This window comes from Alexandromys fortis, unplaced genomic scaffold (genome assembly GCF_014885135.2).
Source record: "Alexandromys fortis isolate MF-2015 unplaced genomic scaffold, M_Fortis_MF-2015_v1.1 scaffold_20, whole genome shotgun sequence".
NCBI lineage: Eukaryota > Metazoa > Chordata > Mammalia > Rodentia > Cricetidae > Alexandromys > Alexandromys fortis.
This window is the reverse complement of record NW_026067903.1, coordinates 12,284,942-12,308,157: the sequence shown is the minus strand read 5'-3', so window position 1 is coordinate 12,308,157 and position 23,216 is coordinate 12,284,942.

Here is a 23,216-nt window from a genome sequence, read left to right as displayed (position 1 = left end):
ATGTGCCTTATATAATATAACATCTTTTGGGTATATGCCCAATAGTGGTATTGCTGGATTTTAAGATAGATTGATTCCCAATTTTCTGAGAAATTGACATGCTGATGTCCAAAGTGGCTGTTCAAGTTTTCACTCCTACCAGCAGTGTAGGAATATTCCCTTTTCTCTACATCATCTCCAGGATTAGCTGTCATCAGTGTTCTTGATCTTAGCCCTTCTGACAGGTATAAAATGTTGTTCTGATTTGCATTTCCATGATTACTAAGAATGTTAATCAATTGCTTAAATGTCTTTCAGCCATTTGTGATTCTATAGTTGTGAAATCTCTGTTTAGATCTGTATCCCATTTTAAATTGGATTATTTGGTATTTTGATGTATAGTTCCTTGAGGTTTTTTTTTTTTAATTTTGGATATCAGCCCTCTTTCAGCTGTGGGGTTGGTGAAGATCTTTTCCCATTCTGTCAAAATAAGCTGCCATTTTTTCTTATTGACTGTATATTTTGACTTACAGAAGATTTTCAGTTTCAGAGGGTCCGATTTATTAATTGTTACTCTCTGTTTCTGTGCTTCTGGTATTGCATTCATAAAGTGGCTTCCTGTGCCAAAGTTTTGAAGGATACTTCCTACTTTCTCTTCTATTCTAGGTTAGGTGTAACTATATTTATAATGAGGTCTTTAATTCCCTTGGACTTGAGTTTTGAGCTTGGCATTAGATTTGGATGTATTTGTACTCTTCTAATGTCGACCTCCAGTAATGGAAACACCATTTGTTAAAGGTACTTTCTTTCTTTCATTGTATATTTTTGGTTTCTTTGTCCAAAATCCGGCATTCACAGGCATGCAGATTAATGTCAGCATCTTTAATTCAATACCATTGATTAATGTGTTTGTTTTTATGCCAATACCAAGCTGTTTTTATTTTGATAGTATTATTATATCTCTATAGTAAACCTTGAAGTCAAGGATGGTGATGGCTGCAGAACCTTTTTTTAGGATTGTTTTGATTATTCTGGGTTTGTTGTTTTTTTCATATGAAGTTTTTCATATGAAGTTTTAAAGTCTGAGAAGAATTGTGTTAGGATTTTGATGAGGTTTTCATTGATTCTGTAGATGCTTTTTGTAAGACTGCAATTTTTAATATGTTCATTCTACCTATCTAAGAGCATGGAATGTCTTTCTATTTTGTGATATCATCTTCAATTTCTTTTTTAGACACTTAATGTTCATGTCTTTCAGGTCTTTTCCTTGTTTTGTTAGAGTTACCCTGAGTGCTTTTATGGTATTTTTGGCTATTGTAGAAGGTAATGTTTCTCCCATTTCTTTATTGACTCACTTACCATTTTTATATAAGAAAGTTGCTGATTTTTTTTTTTTTTTAGTTACTCTTGTATCATGCCACATTGTTGAAGGTGTTTTTTAGTTGTAGGAATTCCCTGGTAGATTTTTTTGGGTCACTCATGTATAATGTCATATCATCTTCAAATAGCATAAGTCTGACCTCTTTCTGTCCTATTTTTACCCCTTGATCTCCTTTTGCTGTCTTAATGTTCTAGCTACAACTGCAATTACTATATTGAACAACATGGAAAGACTGGACAGCCTTACCTTGTTCCTGATTTTAGCAGAATTGCTTTGAGTTTTTACTTCATTTAATTTGATGTTCGCTGTCAGCTTGCAGTTTATTGCCTTTATTGCATTTAGATACATTCCTTGTGTCCTTGATCTCTCCAATACCTTTACCATAAAAGGGGTGTTGGATTTTATTGAATACTTTTTCAGCATCTAATGTGATGATGATGTTTTGTTTTATTTCAGTTTGTTTATATGGTGGGTTAAATTGACAGATTTTCATATTTTGTATCATCCCTCCATCTCTGGGATGAAGTATATTTGATCATGAAGGATTTTTTGTGTGTGTTCTTGGATTTGGTTGGTCAGTATTTTTGTTGAATATTTTTGCAACAATATTTTTGAGGGATTGGTCTATTCTTCTCTTTCTTTGTTACATCTCTTTGTGGTTTGGGTATCAGGGTAGCTGTAGCCTTATTAAAAATTGGCAATGTTTCTTCTCTTTCTATTGTGTAGGACCGTTTGAGGAGTATTTGTATTTGTTTTTCTTTGAAATTCTGATAGGATACTATGCTACAAACATCGGACACCAGGAATATTTTTCATTTTCATTTATCTTTTAATGATTGCTTTTATTTCTTTAGGAGTTATAAGTATTTTAAATTGTTTATCTGGTCTTGATTTAATTTTGGTATGTTCTACCTATCAAGAAAATTGTTTACCTTTTTAAATTTTCCAATTTTGTGGAGGACAGTTTCTTCACATATGATTTGATGTTTCAATGTTTTTGTTCATTGTCTGTGTTTTTGCCCCCATTTCATTTCTGATTTTGTTAATTTGAATATTATTTCTGTGCCTTTTTGTTAGTTTGGATGAGAGTATGCCTATCTTGTTGAGCAAAGCCTTTGTATCATTGATTCTTTGTATTGTTCTTGTTGTTTCTATTGTTGATTTCAGCTCTCAATTTTATTATTTCTTGGCATCTTCTCCTCCTGGGGAGTCTACTTCCTTTAGTTCTAGAGCATTCAGGTTTGCTGTTAACTTGTTAGTATGAGCTTTCTTCAAATTCTTTATTATCTTAGCCCCAAAAATAGTCACACAGAAACTGTATTAATTAAATCACTGCAGGGCCCATTAGCTCTAGTTTCTTATTGGCTAACTCTTAAATATTAATTTAACCCATTTTTATTCATCTGTGTATCACCATGTGGCTGTGGATTACTGGCTAATGTTCTGGCATTTGTCTCCAGCAGGGCTACATGGTGTTACTGACTCTGCCTTCTTCCTCCTAGCATTCAGTTTAGTTTTTCCCACCTACCTCTGTTCCCTGCTCAGGCCCAAGACATTTTCTTTATTATCGATGGTATTCACAGCACACAGAGGGAAATCCCACATCACATTTACAAGTGATTATCTATTGTAATACAGGTTTGAAGGCATACAGGGGTCATTGAGAGTTGTTGAGGATTGGTACCAGAAGGAGAGACCAGGAGATATCACTGGTGAAATTACAGCCCAGTTTAAGCAGGATACCCTAATACTTGAAGATTCTAATGCCATGGAACAACCTCCAAGTATAGTAGCTTTGGGATAGAGGTAGTTGAATCCTAGTAGATACACTATGTAGGATTCCAGAAGACCATGAATAAATCCTACATTTTGGACAGTGATTTTTTTTTTTTTTTGTGGTTTGAATTTGACTACTTCTCTTTTGAGACAAGAATTTATTTAATTTATTTTTTTATTTTATTATAGCCTACAATTCAAAGACTTGAACTTTTTTAAAAAGGTTTTGGAGTTTTATAGAGATGTTGGATTATTAAAGTGAATGGACTTTGAAAATGTTTGAATTTTTAAAGACAATGGAACTTTTAAGTTTTTTAATGATTTATATTGTGACATTAATATTGATAAGGGATTTTATAAACAACAAGAAAGGAAAGGTTATGTTTAATAAGGAATGTGTTTTTGTGTCAAGTTGAAAACAGGTCAACTGGACCGACTAATTTTTATGTCAATTTGACTCAAGCTAGAGTCATCTTGGAGAAGTAAAACTCACTTGTGAAAATTTGTCTGTAAAAACTGGCTATAGGCAAGCATTTTGTGCCTTTTTTTAGTTAATTATTGATGTAAATGGACAAAGCATTGTGGGCGATGACACCCTTTGCCTAGTAAACCTGGATTCTTTAAGAAGAAAGATGGAGCAATTTAATAAACAACACTCTTCCCCATCCTCTGGATCAGTTCTTGTCTCCTGAATCATGTCTTGTTTGAGTTCCTGTCTTGACTTTTTTCAATGATGAACAGTAATGAGAAATATTAAGTAAAATTAGCCCTTCTCTCCCTAAGAAGCTTTTGATTGATTATGGTGCTTCACCACATCAATAATCAGCTAGCCAAAACCAAAGTGGTGAGTCCTGAAACAATGTACATACTACTAAAATTCAAAGGACTGAGGAAGCTATAGTTATATATTTATACATATATGTGACAAAAATTATGAAAAGGAGGTCATAAGTTTAGATTGGGTAGGAGGAGACATGGGAGATGTTACAGAGTGAACTAGAAAAGGGTTACTTTACTGTGAAGAAACAGCATGACCAAAACTTAATTGGCAAAGATAGGATATATGCATATATGTGTATAATAATAACTAAGAAAAACAGAGTTCATGGATTTTAAATTCCATAAGCAAGGCTATATGGGAAGGTTCAGGAACAAGAACAGAAAGTAGAATGATATAATCTTAAAATATAAATAAAATAACAATAATTATAATCTATTCTTAAAATGAATGATAAAAATGAAATAAAAACAGATTGGGTTGGGAATTTATTATGTTTTAGATTTAAAATTGTTGATTCAAAACACTAAACTGGTATACCTCAATAAGGTTTTGCATGACACTTTTGTTTTTAACAAATATAGGAAAGTGGTTTATGATAGATTAAAAAAATACAAGCTGGTGGTTATGTCTCCTAAGCATGTCATGTATTTCACCAACTGACCAGCAATTTGATATGGATATCTTTATAGTATTTTCAATTAAAAGCAATTTATGCATCCATTAAATATTTGAAGGATCTCAGGCTAGAAAATTACAGAGTAGCAAAGTTAAAGAAGCACAAGCAAGAAGAGTAGATTAAGGAGAAAGCAGTAATTAAGGTGACCAGACCAACAATATTTTACAGCAATATTCCCCTTAAAGGCCAAATGTTGTCTGAGGAGATCCCAGAATTTTCATTAAGGTAGATCAAAAAATGAACTACTATAAAACAAGATTTGGGAATGAGTTAGAGTTAAAGAAAATTAGCTTATTAAGTAAAACTGAGATAGTTAATATTTTTATTTTATGTAATATATTGAAAGAGAAAACAAGATAGATATCAATAAATAGAGAGATGATAGATTGATAGGTAGATTAGATAGATAAGTAGATAAATAAATAGATATAAATAGACAGATAAATGTATAGCTTAGGCTCAAAATATACACAAACACACACATATATTTATATATATATATATAATTTTACAGAGTGCATTGCATAAGTATCTGTCTAGGCAGTACCTACAGTGTGAGTTTCATGGTTTCCTAAGTCACACTGAAACAACTATGTAATTGATGACAGGAATTAATAATTTAGCAAAAGTACTATCAGAAGTTAAACTCATAAATTCTCACCAACATTATTGTCTAAACATGAGCTAAACAAGAACAACAATGGGCAGGGAAAGACCATGAGATTTAAACTTAAATTGCACATCAAATCCCACACACTAATAGTAGGAGACTTCAACACTCCACTCTTGCCAATGGACATGTCAACCAGATAGAAACTTAACAGAGAAATAAAAGAACTAATAGAGGTCATGAATCAAATGGACTTAATAGACATCTGTAATATATTCCACCCAAACACGAAAGAATATACCTTCTCAGCACCTCATGGATCCTTCTCTAAAATTGATCACATATTTGGTAATAAACAAACCTCCACAGATACAAAATAATTGGAGTAATCACCCATTTCTTATAGAATCACCATGGATTAAAATTAGAATTTAACAATAATACTACTCTCAGAAAGCCTACAAACTCATGGAAATTGAACAGTGAACTACTGAACCACCTTTGAGTCAAGGAAAAAATTAAGGAAGGAAATTAAAGACTTCCTGGAATTCAAAGAAAATGAAGGCACAACATATCCAAACCTAAAAAACACTATGAAAGCAGTGCTAAGAGGGAAAGTTCAAAGCACTAAATGCCCATATAAAGAAAATGCACACAAATCTAAGGCGATTAGTATAGAATTTGTTCTAAAATTGCACCATTTTTATTGCTGAGAATAGTTCCAATAAAGGCCATTCTTAGATTTTGAACAATTCAGTACCTGTAGGACATCAAGAATATTTAAAATGTTGGCTACTGTACACAAACCTACTAAGGTAAAATCCTTTGTGAAACAAGGTTTTGTGTACATATACATTGAAGGCATTTTTATATGTCTTGGATAAGTTCATAACTTCTTGACATATTGATTAAGCCTTAAGAAACTGCATGAAAATCATTTTCCAAACTGGCTAATCCATTTTAATTTTCATAACTGCATTTTGAGAATATTGTTTTGTTTTCACTCCTTCTGTTTATTTTAGTCCCTCTACTAAGTACATAGTGACATCTCATTGTGAATTTAATTTGCGCTTTCTTTTAGCTAATGACATTGAGGAGGTTCTGCGGCACTATTTACAGCTGGTATTTTCATTTCTAACTAGAAATTTTGTTGCTTACTGTCTTAAGACTGAATATATTAAGATGTAGTTTTTAAATTTTTCCAGTCACTAGCATTTTTCATCCTATTAATTAGAATTCTCACAGATTAAATGTTACAATTTTGTTCCTTTGATATTTACATTTTGATTAAGTTCTATTTAATAAATGTTTATGCTCACTGATACTAACTTTACGATCCATCCTTGTAAGGTTAAAAATTATTTACATAGATTTGAATACTATAATTCCTCCATTATTACTAAAGTTTACTCTTTTCCATTAAGATGAGATGAACATTGAGCTAATTTTGGTTAATACTATATTTTGCCTCAAGTATGCTCTGGTTTTCTTGACCTTGTAACTTTTCTTCTTGAGTATATTTAAATTTTGTTTTTATAAACTGGATTCCTAATAGTAGATTACCCTGGCTCCTCTTGACTTGTTCATGGCATAGAACATAATAATTATTGCAAATATCGTTCAAGTGCAGATGCTAAGTTTCCAGCAATGGTTTATATATCTGTTTGTGACCTATTTAAGTTCATATTATTTTGTAATTTCTGTTTTATTTTAGTACTAGTGTTTTTTCCAAATAAATGTTAATTTTCACTTATTGACTTGATGAAATTCATATAAATGTTTATTAAATAATTTTTAGAATGTTCTGCTGAAGCTATCTTGTCATGGGAATTTCTTTTGGCAGGTGCTTTTCAATCATAATTTATGTTATAGATTATTCCACATATACCACATGGGTATTTTTATAACAATATCCTCAATATTCTTTATTTTGTTAGTTTTCTATTAATGGTCTTAAATGTAGAAAAGTTTTCCTTTGTTTTAACACAGATTTAATTATTAATAAGCCTACGTAATGTCTACCTCACATATATACTGAAATATATTTTCTTTCATCCTTTAAACATATTCGTTTTATGTTGTTATATTCAGATCAAATGGTATTAAAGTAAATAAATAATAAATACAAAAAGTTAAAATATGTTTAAATTTGCTGTTTCATTCAGTCTTTATATGTTATTTTACTTATTTTTCATTTATTTATCTGTATGTCTGTGTTCACATGTATGTAAAAGTAGGTGTGTTATATTTATCTGTCAGGGCATGTACATTCTACTAGCTGTATATGGAGGTCAGAGGACAACTTGTAATCACCGATGCTCTCCTCCACTATGTGATATTGGGGAATCAAAATCAGTTAAACAGATTTGACAGCAAACCTTTAATTGATTGAACCATCTTGCTGGTCCTCCATCTGTATATTTTTATTATAACAATGTTGAATGCCACAATATCTCAAGTGTTTGATAAGTACTTATTGAAAGAACAAATAAGCAAATGATGAGATGAATGAATAAATCTCCTTCAGTGCTGACAGATGAAGAACAGCTGTGTTATTGTTCATCATAAAGTAAACCTCTGGATAAAATTGAACACAGTATTTTTTGTTCTTAGCCACAATGGAATATCTGTGTGCTGAGAGACAGTCCCCTCTGTGCCTGTCCACACTCCTAAGAAAGATAAATGGAAACAGTGCTTTCTCTTTTGCCTCTGTCCTATTTCTGACCACAAAAGCTGTCACCGTGATCTATTAACATTGTGGATTTCTTTCTTCAGTCCAAGTGACAGGACGGCTATTTTTGAAATAAGTTCTATCTTTTTGTTACAGGCACAATGAATGATTAAAGGTTTCAGCACTGAAAATTACCAAACCTTTGTCTAAGAATATAGGCGATCTTAAAGTTGACTTATTGTAGTAAGAAGAGAGAGGAGACATTTCACCCCATCTGTCTGTTCAAAATGGACAAGATATGATATGATGGGTTGTAATGAAAGGCAAGAGTTATTCTTTTTCTACTTTCAGTGGAAATTTCTTTTATGGAACACAGAAGTGCATTATCCCAAGTCTAACTTCAAAGAAGAAAGAAGATAAATCTACAGTAGGAGTAAAATCTCATCAATCTTGTCTCATATAAAATTGTTAAATCTATCTGGATTTTCCTTTTTATGTTTAATGTAAGGGACACATATCACATTCTAGTTAAAAAGAAATTTGTGTCTTATGTATATAAATTACATTAAAATTAGTGCCTTACCTATGAATTGTACTCTGTAAGGTATTTCTTTAGGTTTTAATTATTTAGTCATGATTTTTAAGGCATATTATCTAGTAATATGATATGGACAGTATATTAATTTTGTATTAGAGATGAAAGTGGGGAATATTATTATTTGATTTATCACTTTTGAACTTCCTCAGTTGATTGAAAGTATTACTTGTGATCAAAATAAAGAGCATTAGCAAAGATTTATGCTGGTAGGAGTTATGAAAGAGACAAAAATCCTAGATAAAATATGAACCATTCCATAAACCTTAACAACTTTTAGATAGAATAGAAAGATTTGTATTTTTGTTCCAAATATTGTCATGAAAACATGAGGCCCATAGAAGTCTAGGGATTTGAACACATTTTTTTTTCTATTTTTCTTTCCTTCCTATGCTCAGAATCATGCTCAGAATCAATCCTATAATGTCACACAAGGGAAACAAGTTTTCCAACCAAACCTTAGTAGTCATGTTATTGTTTTCCAAGGCAGGTTCACTCTGCGTTTCAGGGTAAAATGGGCATTACTATTCAACCCAAAATGGCCCGGAACTTCTGTCAATCAACCCTCTTCTCTCTCCTAAGTTTCTTGCTCAGAAGAATGAGTACCCCCACCCACGCTACAGATTTGTTTGGTTTTGGTTAGTTTTTTTTTTTTTTTTTTCTTAAAATGTTAGCCCACTGCCTGGCAGCTTTGTCATATAGCAGGATGGTCCATGAGACCACAGGTATGACACTGCCCACCCCACCACCCAACAAACTGTTATTAGATTGTACAACAGCCCCAGATTTGACCTCCTCACCTGGACTCCATAACCCGGTAAACAACATCAGAAGATGTCCTCAACTTTATCAGAGGCCATGCAGTATTTAGGAACCCCAGGTAAGACAACACCTAATGCCTACTAATTCTCTTCAAAAGCCACCCAACAATCCCAGACTGCAATCTGGGATCCATACTAGAGTTCACAGCCCAGGCAGTTTTATTTGAGGCAGGTTGATCCTAGAAACCCCAGGTAAGATAGCAAGCACACCACCCACTAAACCTCTTTAAGTCCTCCCAACATCCTCAGAGTGCACACATTCCCCTGGGCTTGATACCTGGTCTACAGCTTCAGAAAAAGAAATCTGCTTTATTGGAGGACGGCCCGCATCTAGGGTTCAGGCCCCCAAAACCACAGAAGAGATACTGTACCAGACTTAAAAACTCACGAATAACCGGAACCATTGACTATTTATGCCAGAAGACCAGAGAGGAAAGAGAAACCAAGGGACCAAACACACATTCAATAAAGACAAACTCAGAATTCAACTCCTAGATCTATAATCAACACAAACCCAGATGCCTAAACTTCATTGTAAGAACACAAGCAGCAATACTATCAGAGCCCAGTTATCCAAAGATGTGTGCAATACAGTGCAGCTTTTAAGTGCAAGAAAACAACATTAAAATAGACTCTTTTTTTTTTTTTTTGACACAGGTTTTCCCTGTATCTTTGAAGCCTGTTCTGGAACTCGCTCAACAGACCAGGTCAGCTTGAATTCACTGAGATTCACCTGTCTCTGCCTCCCAAGTGCTGAAGTTAAAGGCATGCACCACCAGCACCCAGGAAAACAGATGAAAGAGTTCCTTAAAAAGCAAATTAAAAAAAAAATCCTTAAAAATTTGAGGAAAAGACAAACAAAGTTTCGATGAAATCAATAAATCTCTAAGACAATGCCAAGAAAGTGAAGGGGTGAGGGAAAAGGCAGGTGAAAGAAACAGTTCATAACCTGAAAATGTAAATAGAAGCAATAAAGAAAACACAACGGTAGGAAGTCCTGAAAATAAAAAATCTGAGTAAGGATACAAGCAAAAATAACAGAGTATAAGATATATAAAAGAGAATTTCAGATATTGAGGACTTGATTGAGGAATTATATTCATCAGTAAAAAAAAAAAGTTAAATCTAAATATTTCCTAAGACAAAACATCCAGAGAATCTGAGAGATGATGAAAGATCAAACTTAAGAATTCGATGAAAGTGAATACACAATATAGACAAACATATAGGACATACAGAAGTAGAGTTATGAAATTAAATCATAAATTCAACCACAGACAATAATAGTAGAAGACTTCAACATCCACAAGATAAATAGAGAAATAGTGGAATTAACAGACATTATAGCTCAGATGGACCTGAACAATAAGTACAGAACATTTCATCCAAACACAAAGGAGTATACCTACTTCTCATCACCTCACAGATCCTTTTCCAAAACCGACAACGTACATGGTCACAAAGCAAGTCTCAACCGATATAGGAAATTTAAAATAACTCTATGTGTCTTCTCGAACCACCTTGAATTAAAGCTGGATTTCAGGAACAAGAGAAACAGCAAAAAGCCTACAAACTCATGGAAACTGAACAACTCTTTACTGAATTACTGATGGGTCAATGAGAAAATAAAGAAATGAAAGACTTCCTAAAATTCAATGAAAATGAATTCACAACATATCCAAACTTATAAAACATATAAAAGTGGTGCTAAAAGTCCATAGCACTAGGAGCCTAAATAAAGAATTTGGAGAAATCTCATACTAGCTACTAACATCTCCTGAAAACTCTAGAACAAAAAGAAGCAAGCACAGCCAATAGAAGTAGAGAGCAGGAAACAATCAAAATAAGGGCTGAGATGAATAAAGTAGAAATGAAGAAAACAATACAAAAAATCAATGAAACAAAAAGTTGTTCTTCAAGAAAATCAGTAAAATAGATAGACCATTATCCAGACTAAATAAAAGACAGAAAGAAAATATCCAAATCAAAAAAAAAAAAAAGAAATAGAAACAAAATAGGGGACATAAAAACTAGCTAAATTAAATCAAGATTAGATATACAATTTATATAAACACCAAGAAAACAGAAGAATCAGAAGCAGTTATTGTAATGAAAGTCTCCCAAGACAAAAAAAAAAAAAAAAAAAAAAAAAGCCCAGGGCTAGATTGTTTTAACGCAGATTAGTATCACACTTTCGAAGATGAGCTGATAGCAATGCTTCTTAAATTATTTCATAAAATAGAAACAATAGGAACATTGTCAAAGTCAAATTGATTCTATGAGGATCCAGGCTTCCTGAAATCTAAACCATGCAAAGACTTAAAGAATGAGAATTAGAAACCAGTTTTACTCATGGGCTTTGATGGAAAAAATATTCAGTTAAAAAAAAAAAAACTTGGAACCCATTTCACAAACACATCAAAAAGATCATCCACCATTACCAAGTAGGCTTTATCACAGAGATGCAAGAACAGTTTAACATAAGAAAATCTGTCAATGTAATCCACCATATAAACAAACTGAAAGAAAAAAATGATCATGCAATTTGATGCTGAACAATCATTTGTTAAACTCCAAATCCCCTCATGTTAAAAGTTGAGGGGAGGTCAGAGACACAAGGAACATACCTAAACATAATAAAAGCAATATACAGCAAGCTGAATGTCAACATACATTAAATGGAGAGATACTCAAAGGAATTCCAGTAAAATCAGGAAGAAGCCAATGTTGTCTATGTCTCCATATCTATTTAATACAGTACTTGAAGTTATAAATGGAACAATAAGACAATCACAGGAAATGAAGGGGATACAAAACAGAAAGAAAGAAGTCAAAGTATCAGTATATGTTATGGTAGTATACTTAAGGAACACCCAAAGTTCTACCATGGAACTCCTACAGCTAAGAAACACCTTCAGCTAAGTAAATGAATACAAGATTAACTAAAAAATAAAATATCAGTATCCCTTCTGTATACAAACGATAAACTGAGAAGAAAATCGAGGGGAAAGCACTCTATAACAGGGAAGCACATATCTTAGTTAAGGGAGCTGCCTTAGGGTTGGCAAGAGACTCGAACCTAGAGTGTCTCCCAGGAGCCCAAGGTGATGTCCCCAGTTAGTTCCTTGGGAAGCTGAGGATAGGGAACCTGAAATGACCCTATCCTATAGCAATACTGACTAATATCTTTCATATCACCATAGAACCTTCATCTGGTGATGGATGGAGATAGAGACAGAGACCCACACTGGAGCACTGGACTGAGCTCCCAAGGTCCCAATGAGGAGCAGAAGGAGGGAGAACATGAGCAAGGATGTCAGGACCACGAGGGGTGCACCCACCCACTGAGACAGTGGGGCTGATCTATTGGGAGCTCACCAAGGCCAGCTGGACTGTGACTGAAAAAGCATGGGATAAAACCGGACTCTCTGATCATGGCGAACAATGAGGTCTGATGAGAAGCCAAGGACAATGGCACGGGGTTTTGATCCTACTTCATGTTCTGGCTTGGTGGGAGCCTAGCCAGTTTGGATGTTCACCTTCCTAGACCAGGATGGAGCGGGGAGGACTTTGGACTTTCCACAGGGCAGGGAACCCTGACTGCTTTTTGGACTGGAGAGGGAGGGGGAGAGAAGTGGGGGGAGGGGGAGAAGGGTGGGAGGAGGGGGAGAGAAATGGGAGGCTGGGAGGAGGCAGAAAAAAAAAAACTAAAACAAAACAAGAGCAAAAAATTTCCAAAGCAACAAAACAACCAACCAAACAACAACAATACAAATATTGTATATACTCAGTACTTATAAGTGACTATTAACCATAAGGTAAAAGATAATCAAGAACAGTCCAACAGATACAGAGATCATAAATATTAAGGAGGGCTCAAACTGCAGCATTAATCTCCCTGGAATTGGGAAGCACAATAGACATCAAGGGTGTAGGAGGAAAAGAATCATGGGGACAGAAGAGATCGCATGGAGTTAGGATACATCAAGAGAAAGCTTGAAGAGACTACTGGAAATAGGGGCATCTTGGGATTTTCTAGAAACCTAATGCCATGGAAACTCCCAGGAATCTACTAGTGTGACTTTAGCTAAGACTGTTAGAGTGGGGACTATGGAGCCTGTACTGGCCATTTCCTGTAACCAGAAAAGACTTTAAATAGAAAGGTCTGGATACCAAATGAGCCTCACAACTTTTGACTTATAATTTGTCCTATGAATAAAATATGATGGGGTAAATATGGAAAGGAAGTTATGGGAGATACCAACCAATGACTTGTCCAGATAGAGACCATGCCTACATTGGGAGTCCACCCCTGTCCCGGTCTGGAGGATTAGGACCCTGAGAGTGGATAGCTCAGAGTCATAGGATACAATCAAACAAAACTGCCAAAAAAAAAAAAAAAAGTCAGTGAAATGATTCTAATGATAGTCTGTTATTCTCACTATATTCGTAGATTGTTTTCTAGCACATGTGTCATCAGAGAGGCTTCATTCAACAACCTATGGAAACAGATGCAGAGATCCACAGTCAAACACTAGATGATGCTAGAGAAATCCTATGTTAGAGGGGGTAGAAAGATTATAGAGACCAAGGACACCCGTAGAAAGAACACAGAATTGATACACCTGGGCTCACAGGTACCTTTGCATATTCATTTACATAGCTTGGTCTTCTTGGAGGCTCCTAAAAGTGGAATAGGGGCCAATACTGTCTCTTTTTGCTTGCTTTTGGGATCTTTTTCCTCATACAGGATAGCCGTTCAGCCTTATTATAAGGGGAGGTGCCTAGGTTTACTGCAATTTGATATGCAATGTTTGGGTGTTATCATGAGAGGCTGAATCTTTTCTAAAGCAAAAATGAGGAGGAGTGGATGATGGAAGGGAAGAAAAGTGGGTGGGGAGAGGTTGGAAAGAGAGTTGAGGAAACTGTGGTTAGGATGGAATTTATTATAAAAGAAGAAATAAAATGTTTTAAAAGGAAAAGTATTCTGCATGCAATGGTCAATTTTGATGATTAAACACACAATCCTGAACACTAAGCCTAGAACCGCACATTGCTTCTCACTATTCAATGCCATTTCATTGCTAAAGATTTCTAGTGAGATCACTTGATATTATTTAAATAGATACTATTGGCTTTGTAAAATTATAAAATTAAATAAATATTTAATTCAATTCTTCATGAAGAAGGTCACTTTGAAGTTTGTCACTTCTTTCTGGCAGTTCTTAGCTATATGACTCAGGATTCTCTTCACTGAAAGTCCTGGGAAGATCTGTAAACATGGCAAAAATTCAAGAGGACAGGAATCTTCTCTGCGTTTTCATAATACCCAGTCAAATGTTGACATAAACTGTTTTTGATAGAGTGATACTGTGTGGAGTGGTAAAGGAATACCCCATTTCATTCACATAGCAACATTCTTCCTTCATAAATGTGATTGATGTGCTTGCAAAACTTCTTACTCATCTTTTCAGTGAATGGCAAAAAAACAATCTTAACCTAAAATAACCCAGCTGTCCTGCATATGTTTTATGCTTTGTGGAAATAAGTTCACTAGCTTTGCTCTCACAAGTTTGATGTGTATATTTTCCTGGTGTCATTCATTCATGTCTTTTAAAGAACTATTTCCAATGATGTTGTCTACATTGATATTACCAATGAATTATTTAAACTCCTATTGTGGGTGCCTTCTTTCAGTTTTCTCTATGCGCCATCATTCGCTTTAACATTTCAAATAGTCTTTTTGCATTTTTATATTGTACTCATGTATGCAGGCTAATGTTAGCAGCTAGGATGAACATCTTGCTGCAATAAAATCCAGATTTCAGTCATAAAAGAGTTTTACACACACTTATGTTTTTACTTACTTTCATCTGTAAATAATCTTGCTTAAATTTGTTTTCCAAATATAAACCATCAAAAATTACAGTTTTAATAACAGTAATATTAATTTGTGAATGTCATTTCAGTTCATAATTACTAAAATAAGGAAATGGTCAGAATATCTCCACAGATTACGACCTGGTAAAGAATAAAAGTGAAGACGTTCTCAGAAGTCAAAATAAAATAAAAACATAAATTTGTAAGTTATAATAATATATCAAACACTTATAAGTGCAACACACTAGAATTTGTAAACTTTATTCCAAGGTTGATACCATTACATTTTGTTTGAATTAGGAATTTTTGAGATAATTTTAATCTCTCATGAACTCATTTTAAAATTAAGCATGAAAACAATAAAAAGTACTAGAAGGTGTCTTCTCTAAAACAAGAGGGTAAAAAATATAAATAATTTTTAAACACAAAACAGTACCTAGGTCTCTCTAAAATCCCACACCAGAAACCAGAAAGAGTACTTTATTCTGATGCCATTTCAAATTTCATGCTAAAATAAGTGATTGAACCATTCGGGGGTCATCCTTACGCATAAACTAATACTCTGAAAACACGGGGGTCTCTCTCAAAAATTTCTGATTGAGAATAACAATATGAATAACACTTAACTATTTATTCTATGGAATTCTCATGAGATAAATAATGTTCATAGTCCAATTATATTATTTTAACAAGTACCCTTATTTAATTGTTTTGGTAAAACTCTCCCCTATTTGATTAACAGCATGCTTATCAAAAACTCACTTACTCAACAAAGCTTAGTCTGATGCCACAACAATTATGTGAGAGCTTTCCTAGATATTGACACTGGCTCACTTGAAGACACTGCTCCTTAGATTTGAGCTCTGTAGAAATCTTACTTTAACTTCTTTATTCTCAAAGACTAATGTAAAGGTTTTGCTGTTCCTTGTAGAAATGTTATAATTTAAGATTTAAGTGGTGTTAAAAAGGAAAGAAGACAAGAAGTTGGGAAAAAATGGGTACACAGGAGGGATTGGATCTGCTAGCAGTTAAGAGTAAGAGTTTGGAGCAAATATGATCAAAATATGTTCTATGGAATCTTCAAGGAATTAATATTAAGAGAAACTGATGGGAAAGATTTGATATTAACATCTCTAAATTGTTTTTGCCAAGGTTTCCTACCGTTGACAGTGTATTTTTCATTCAATTAAATACTTTGTTTTTGTCTATGAATGTGCGTCTTTTCTTAAATTATCATCATTATTAGAGAAACTAAGCTTCATTTGGTTAACTATTTGATTTGTCAAGTCTTTCACTAGAGAAAATATTTTCTTAGGGAAGATTTCTGTGCTCTCTACAAAGAATAACATGAAAGTAATGGGTTGTTGATATCATTGCTGTCCACTTTTCAAAGTCTTATAATCTCATATAACTTTAAGATCAAAAAATCTCATATAACTTTAAGATCAAAATAGCTCACTAGATATACTTAAAACTTCAATGTTTTCTGAATTAGACAAAAATATACCAGTCTCCTTAGGGAAAATAATTTTAGTCATCTTCCTAATAAAGCTTCTCTCAAACTCTGTAGTCATATTTATATTTTTGTATTTTGATTTATTACCCATTGCCTTTCATATAGAATTTACAATAAACAAATGTCCACATGTTTAAGCAAAGATTCAAATTATTTTACATCTGAAAAATCAATGAGATAGCATATTCATAACAAATTTCACAGAGTTATTCTTCGTACCAGTCAACTCTTAAAATCCCTTGTCATGAACAATTGAATCACAGCTGTTTAACAGTTAATTAAGCAAATTGTTCATTGGAAGTGGGGTATGATACAGATTTCAAGTTTGTAGGTGATCACTTAGCAGTTTGTTGTCTTTTGAATTTTGAGATTTGTGGATTTCTGCAATAAGAAACTTGCTTATAGCAAGCCCTTGGGATGCAGAATCAAGTGGATCTCTATGAGTTTAAGGCCAGTCTGTTTTAAAGAAGGAATTCTATGACAGCCAAATTTACATAGAAAAATTCTGCCTCAAAAATTCAAAAAACAGAAAAAATTAAAAAAGAAAGAAAAAAAAACAAAAAGAAATTTGGTCATGCTAGATTTTTTTGATGTTTATTAGTTCTTTAGGAATATTGCACATTTGGGTTTTCATCTTCACATTCTTTACCAAACTCTTCCCACATTGACATCCTTTTCTCATCCACTCAACATTTTGTGATTTGTTTACCTATCAATCATAGCGACCTCTGTTTGTTCGCTTATATGAGCAAACCAAATATTCTTGGATGTATTCATCCAAAGGATCATGGACAACTTATTAGGGGATTCAGCATTAGAGAACACTAACTTTTTCTTTCCTATCAGCTAGCAGTTGTCAATGAATCCACATTTAGTGGTAAGATTTCATGCCAAACTCCTGTTTTCTATACATGATAGCATCTTTAATATTTTAATATTTACCAAAAAGGATCAAGTTTCTAGAGTCACACCAACTTGATGTATCCATGTTCTGTAACCCTTGTATTTGGGATTTTCAGCAACAAGGCCATACTGTCAAGTTTTAGAGCAACAGTTTTCAATCATAGGTCCCAACCACCCCAGGAATTGCTATCATATATTTACATTATGATTCATACCATTTAAAAAAATTAGCTGTTAATCTTTATGCCTGTGTGATCAAGATCTTAAGAAAATTTTCCTGTACAAATGAGTTCAAGCATAGTCCTTACTATCTCTTCTATCATATTGAGTAATCTGTGGTCATAATTTGCAATTTTTTCTTCTTTTCATTATGTCCCATAACATTGGCCATGCTATGTTTTATCTTTCATTAGGTTCAAATTTTATGTTAATTTCTTTGATTTCTTCATTAAGCCATTTTTTAATCAATAGTGTGCTGTTATTCTTCAGAAGTTCCTGTATTTTTTGAAGTTTTTATTACTGTTGATATCCAATTTCAACCTTTTGTACTCATATGCAACATAATATATTATTTCAATTTATCTACATTTTCCAAATACCTGTTTTGCATAGATTTTAAAATAAGAATTTATTAGTTAATTATATTTTCTTTCTTTTTTTTCTCAAGATAATTTACATAAATTCCCCAGCTATAGCATGAAATATTTTTAACATCACTATGATTCGAAAAAGTTTTTGGTTTATCTTTTTTTTCATTTTTGAATTCATGAACTTAAAATATATGCTAGATGTAATTATAATAAAATTGTTCACAGTCTGAGTAATTGTTGTATGTATCACAAATAAAAATAGAAAAATGGATTTTTTGTTTGTTTAAAATTAGAACTAAATGTAATCAGTTGTGGCTTGCAATCCGGCATGCAAAAAGCTTAGATCTCTTCCATCTAAAATGTTGAATCAAGTGACAGCTCAACAAAGTTTCATACATGTGTCAGAAATTGCAATTACAGGAGAAAATGGTGCTAGAGTAATTGAGGACCGACAATTACAGAGCACCACAGCTTTCTAGAACAGAAATGAGTAAGAAGAACCTCTATAGAATCATCACAATGTGGGGCAAATCTGAACTTGGACCTAGGGATTGCTGAAGGTGCAGTGACGAGCAATCTGGAATAAGAAAATCAAGAGAAATCTTTTCTTAGTGAGGGTCTCACACCTTAGTGGCACTAACCTCCAGGAGGCACATATTCCTCACAGGAAATGTCAGAGTAAGGCTCTTAGTACATCTGCAGGAAAGGTAGAAAAGATCCACTTTTTTGATGCTACACTATCCTAGTATCATTAGCAAGCCTTTCCTGTGAAATACTATCCTACCAGTGTTTAATATTCATACTGTTTATCTATGTAACTTACTTTGAGGAAGAAATATATTCAATGCCAGCTCCCTATTTTTATTCCATGCCACCCCAGTGGTGACTGACAATAAAATTTCTCTAATAAACCATTGTGAACTTCTCACAACAAGGGCATAAGGTCACTGAAAAAGTGAGACTTAAATGCAGGAATATAGAATGATACAATTTTGATTCCAAGACCAACAAGGAACGCCATGGTGGATGAAGATAGAATAAGTAAATAAAACCATCAAAAATGTGCTAATTTTATTGATAAAATGTTAAAGAAGCAAAAAAACTTTTCATAAATTGGGTCTAATAGCTCATAAAGTGCTCTTGATGCTTATAATCTGGGCACTGTGGAGGCTGAATCAGAAGCATCCTGAAGGCCATCTTGGACTATCTAGCATATGTTGTGATATCAAACAGTATCCAATGCTACTGGTATGGTAGAGGAGGATCATCTGTCTATGTGTTACTCTCATTGATTAATAAAGAAACTGCCTTGGCTTTTTGATAGGGCAGGATTTAGTTAGGTGGAGTAGACAGAGCAGAATGCTGGGAGAAAGAAAGCATAGTTGGACAGACGCCATGGAGCCAGCCACCAGGTCAGATATGCTGAATCTTTCCCGGTAAGCCACCACTTCGTGGTGCTATGCAGATTATTAGAAATGGTTAAGCAAGATGTGAGAATCAGGCAATAAGAAGATGAAACTAATGGGCTAGGTAGGCAGTGTTTAAACGAAAACAATTTTTGTGTTGTTATTTTGGGTGTAAAGCTAACCATGCCGGAGCTAGGCAGGACAAAAAGCACCCCGCCACTCCTACTACAGTACAGTGGTACTAAGTCAGCAAACAAGAGACTTTTCACAATGTTCATGTGGGATTCATCTCACTGATGAAAGTATGGCTTAACAAATGTAAATTAATGAACAAACTATACCAGATGAGCAGAAACAAGAAATTAAATAGGTAGAAAAGGGATCCACTTCAACATTGTACTGAGAAGAAAAAATAGACAACTTATTGTTTCTAAATTCTGGCAACATGATTTTGCCCACTTTCAGAACTTTTATTCAACATTATAGTAAAGATCTTAGAGAAGTTGCATCTAAAAGAAAAAAGAAATGGCTTCTAATTGGAAACTGTGATATTAAACCAAGACTATCTGCAAATCGTTTGCAGATATAGAAAACAAAAAATTCCGAATACTACATACAAAGCATTAGAAGTAATAATTGAGTTAAATAAGTTTGAAAGATAAAATATTAAAATTTTAAAAAGGGTTGCTTTGTGTATATACTGGTATAGCTATATTGCTATACCAATATCAAATTATCTAAAATAAAGCAGAAAAGTAGTGATTTATGCTAAATATTCCCAGGAGATACACTCTTCTACAAACAGTCTCGGGACCTATGATCTCACTATTACTTCTCTGTGTGAAATAGCTTCTCCATTTTTCCATTAAGCCACCAAATGAGTGCATTAAGACCCGAGCTTCATGTGTATAGGCATGGTGATTAATATTTTTCTTCCTGATTCATGTATAGATCACTTATACTCAAAGTGTTACTTTGTTTGGGTTCAGGATGGTGATAGAGAAAGAACAGCAGCTATGAGAAAGATCAGTTAACAAATTCATATTTAATGTTAGTTCACAGTTTTCTGCCCCATTGCATTTGGATGAAGTATAACTGACTAGACCCTTGTTTGTAAGATTTATTCATTTCAAGTCTTCAGGGTCATAATCATATCTTAAGGTGGATAAATCTGCTTTCTGTGATAGCTATGTGAGTTACACATTAATGAATTTGATACTGTTTATCCAACAAATTGTGTTGGCTTTGTGTTCTAGATAGTGCCTTGTTCTTACTAACAGGAATTCAGGTTTTCTATGAAGATGGAAATGAATCACCATAATTGGTAGAGCTTTAAAAGTTTGCATATTTGAAGTAAAAGTTTGAGTTTTCTTTAATATTTTTACAATTTTACTCTTGAAATGAAAATATCAGTAAGTCTCTAAACTGTTGAAGACACAAAGCATGATTAAGGACCAGAAAACATTTTGTCAAAGTAAAAATAATAATTTGCTTACTTATGTTCATCTGTGTCTAATTGAATCTTTGTATAGCGAATACCTTTCTGAAACAACTTACTGAAGTCCATCTTTCTGTACAGTATATATAAAGTGTATGCTTTACAGAGTGACTTCCCAGGTGACAAAACTGTTTCCATTAAATGAGTTACTAGAAATTATGATAAATCAGAGAGTTTTTAATCCGGGTATTTAAAGAAAAAGTGGTCTAATTACTCCTACCTCTACAGCTGACAGCAATAATTTGTTAAGACTTTTTCCTTTTTCTAAACTCATGGACAAAGTTCCAAGCACAATAATCCATGCTCTTCTGTTAAATCCACCACTCAACTCTCTCTTGTACACTTTATTTCTAGAAATCATGCTATTCTATCTATGAAACCACATGACATAAAGACTGGTGCACTTCAACATATACTTATCTAATATATATTCTCCACAACACAGAGAATAACTACTGTAGCAACCTAATGGTTTTGAGTGATTATAATATATGCTGTACCTCAATGAAACAAATTTAGCATTGTAGTACAGGTGGATTTAAAACTGAGGACATAAATACATACGTAAGTAGGACATTGAATATTAGTCATTTGATTTTCCAGTAAACACTAATGTATTTGAAAATAATTAAGTCTTTAGGGGAAAATTTTTTTGTTCAGGATCACCATACCCACTGGGCATGCCCTAGTTTCAGAGCATGCTTATCTTTCAGAATTCTCAATTCACATTTGACTTTGATCTCTTAGAACTGTACTTTCTCTGCTGATAAGTTATATTTTAAAATCATCTAATATTTTATTAACTTTATAGCTGAAGGGGTTTTAGAGTATAGAACCTTCTTGTTTCTAAATAATGGAATTTCCAAGTATTTTCGTTATGGATCACTATTTTAGACCTTTGAAAATTGCTTTTCTTCTCATAAGAGGAATGCCAATTAATTTTAATACTGGTATTAGTAGGAGATATGCCTAGTATAGACAATATCTATTCAGACGTTGCTATGAAATATCTTTTCCATGTTCTGTTTCACATGGTTTTGTATTGTTCATTATGAATATTATGACATTATTAGCAACTTGTATTGTTCTATTTTTCCCTTTGCTATGTTTGGAATACCAGGCTCTGTGCATGTTAGACAAGACTTCTGCCCATAAACTACATTCCCATTTCAAAATGAATGCTTTTCCACAAACAAATCAAAATCAAATTTTATTGCTTTAAATTACGTGGGAAATAATGAAGCTCTCAGATAAGGCAACATGGGGAGCACAGAAAATAAACTTTAAATATAACCAAAACTGTGAGCTGGAATCATACATAGCTGACTTGTCATGTGTTCACAGCAATGAAAAAGAAGGAATCCCAGCAATTTGTAATAACTGACTGTGTATCTGTTTCAGAGACTAATTTATACTCATATACACCCAAGAATTTGAGTAAAAGAGATGCCTGAAATGATAGGGAAGAGGGCAATTAGCATCTAGAGAAAGCTTGGTTTCTGAGGACCAGTTATGATATTTAACAAGAGCCTTTTCTTTTCAAATCATCTCTGCAAAAAAATGAGGAAAGAAAAAGGGAGTTATACAAAAAAGTATCCTTGGCTTCAAGCACTTTGGTATTCTTTTGGTATAAATGCTTTAACAATTCAATCAATAAGACAACTGTATTATTTATAATAAGTGGATAAATTATGTTTCCAACCACATGATAAAAAATCATCTTTATTATCAAGAATGCTCAATTATGATAAAAAATTGCTATATAAATTAACAGGGCTGTCAGGTACTGTGGAAGTATACACAATTTAACTTGACTTGGGAACCATTCAGTTCATTAACTCAAACTATGCAATTGGATGAAAACTACCTAAATGCTGAGAGAAACTTGAAATTACTCATGCATCTGAACATTGCACTTTAGGAGAGAAAATTGCAGTAGAAAAAGTATTAAAATCTGAAAAAAGTCTGTAGTGTAGTTAGCATCACATGAACATTAATTCTTAAGACTTGAAAAATGAACCAAGGAATGGAGAGTGTACTGTTAGGTTTACTGGAAAAACTGTATTATATTCTCAACTTTTGGGAAACACTACAAGATAAAAACTAAAAAAAAAAAACCCTCATGTTTGAAAT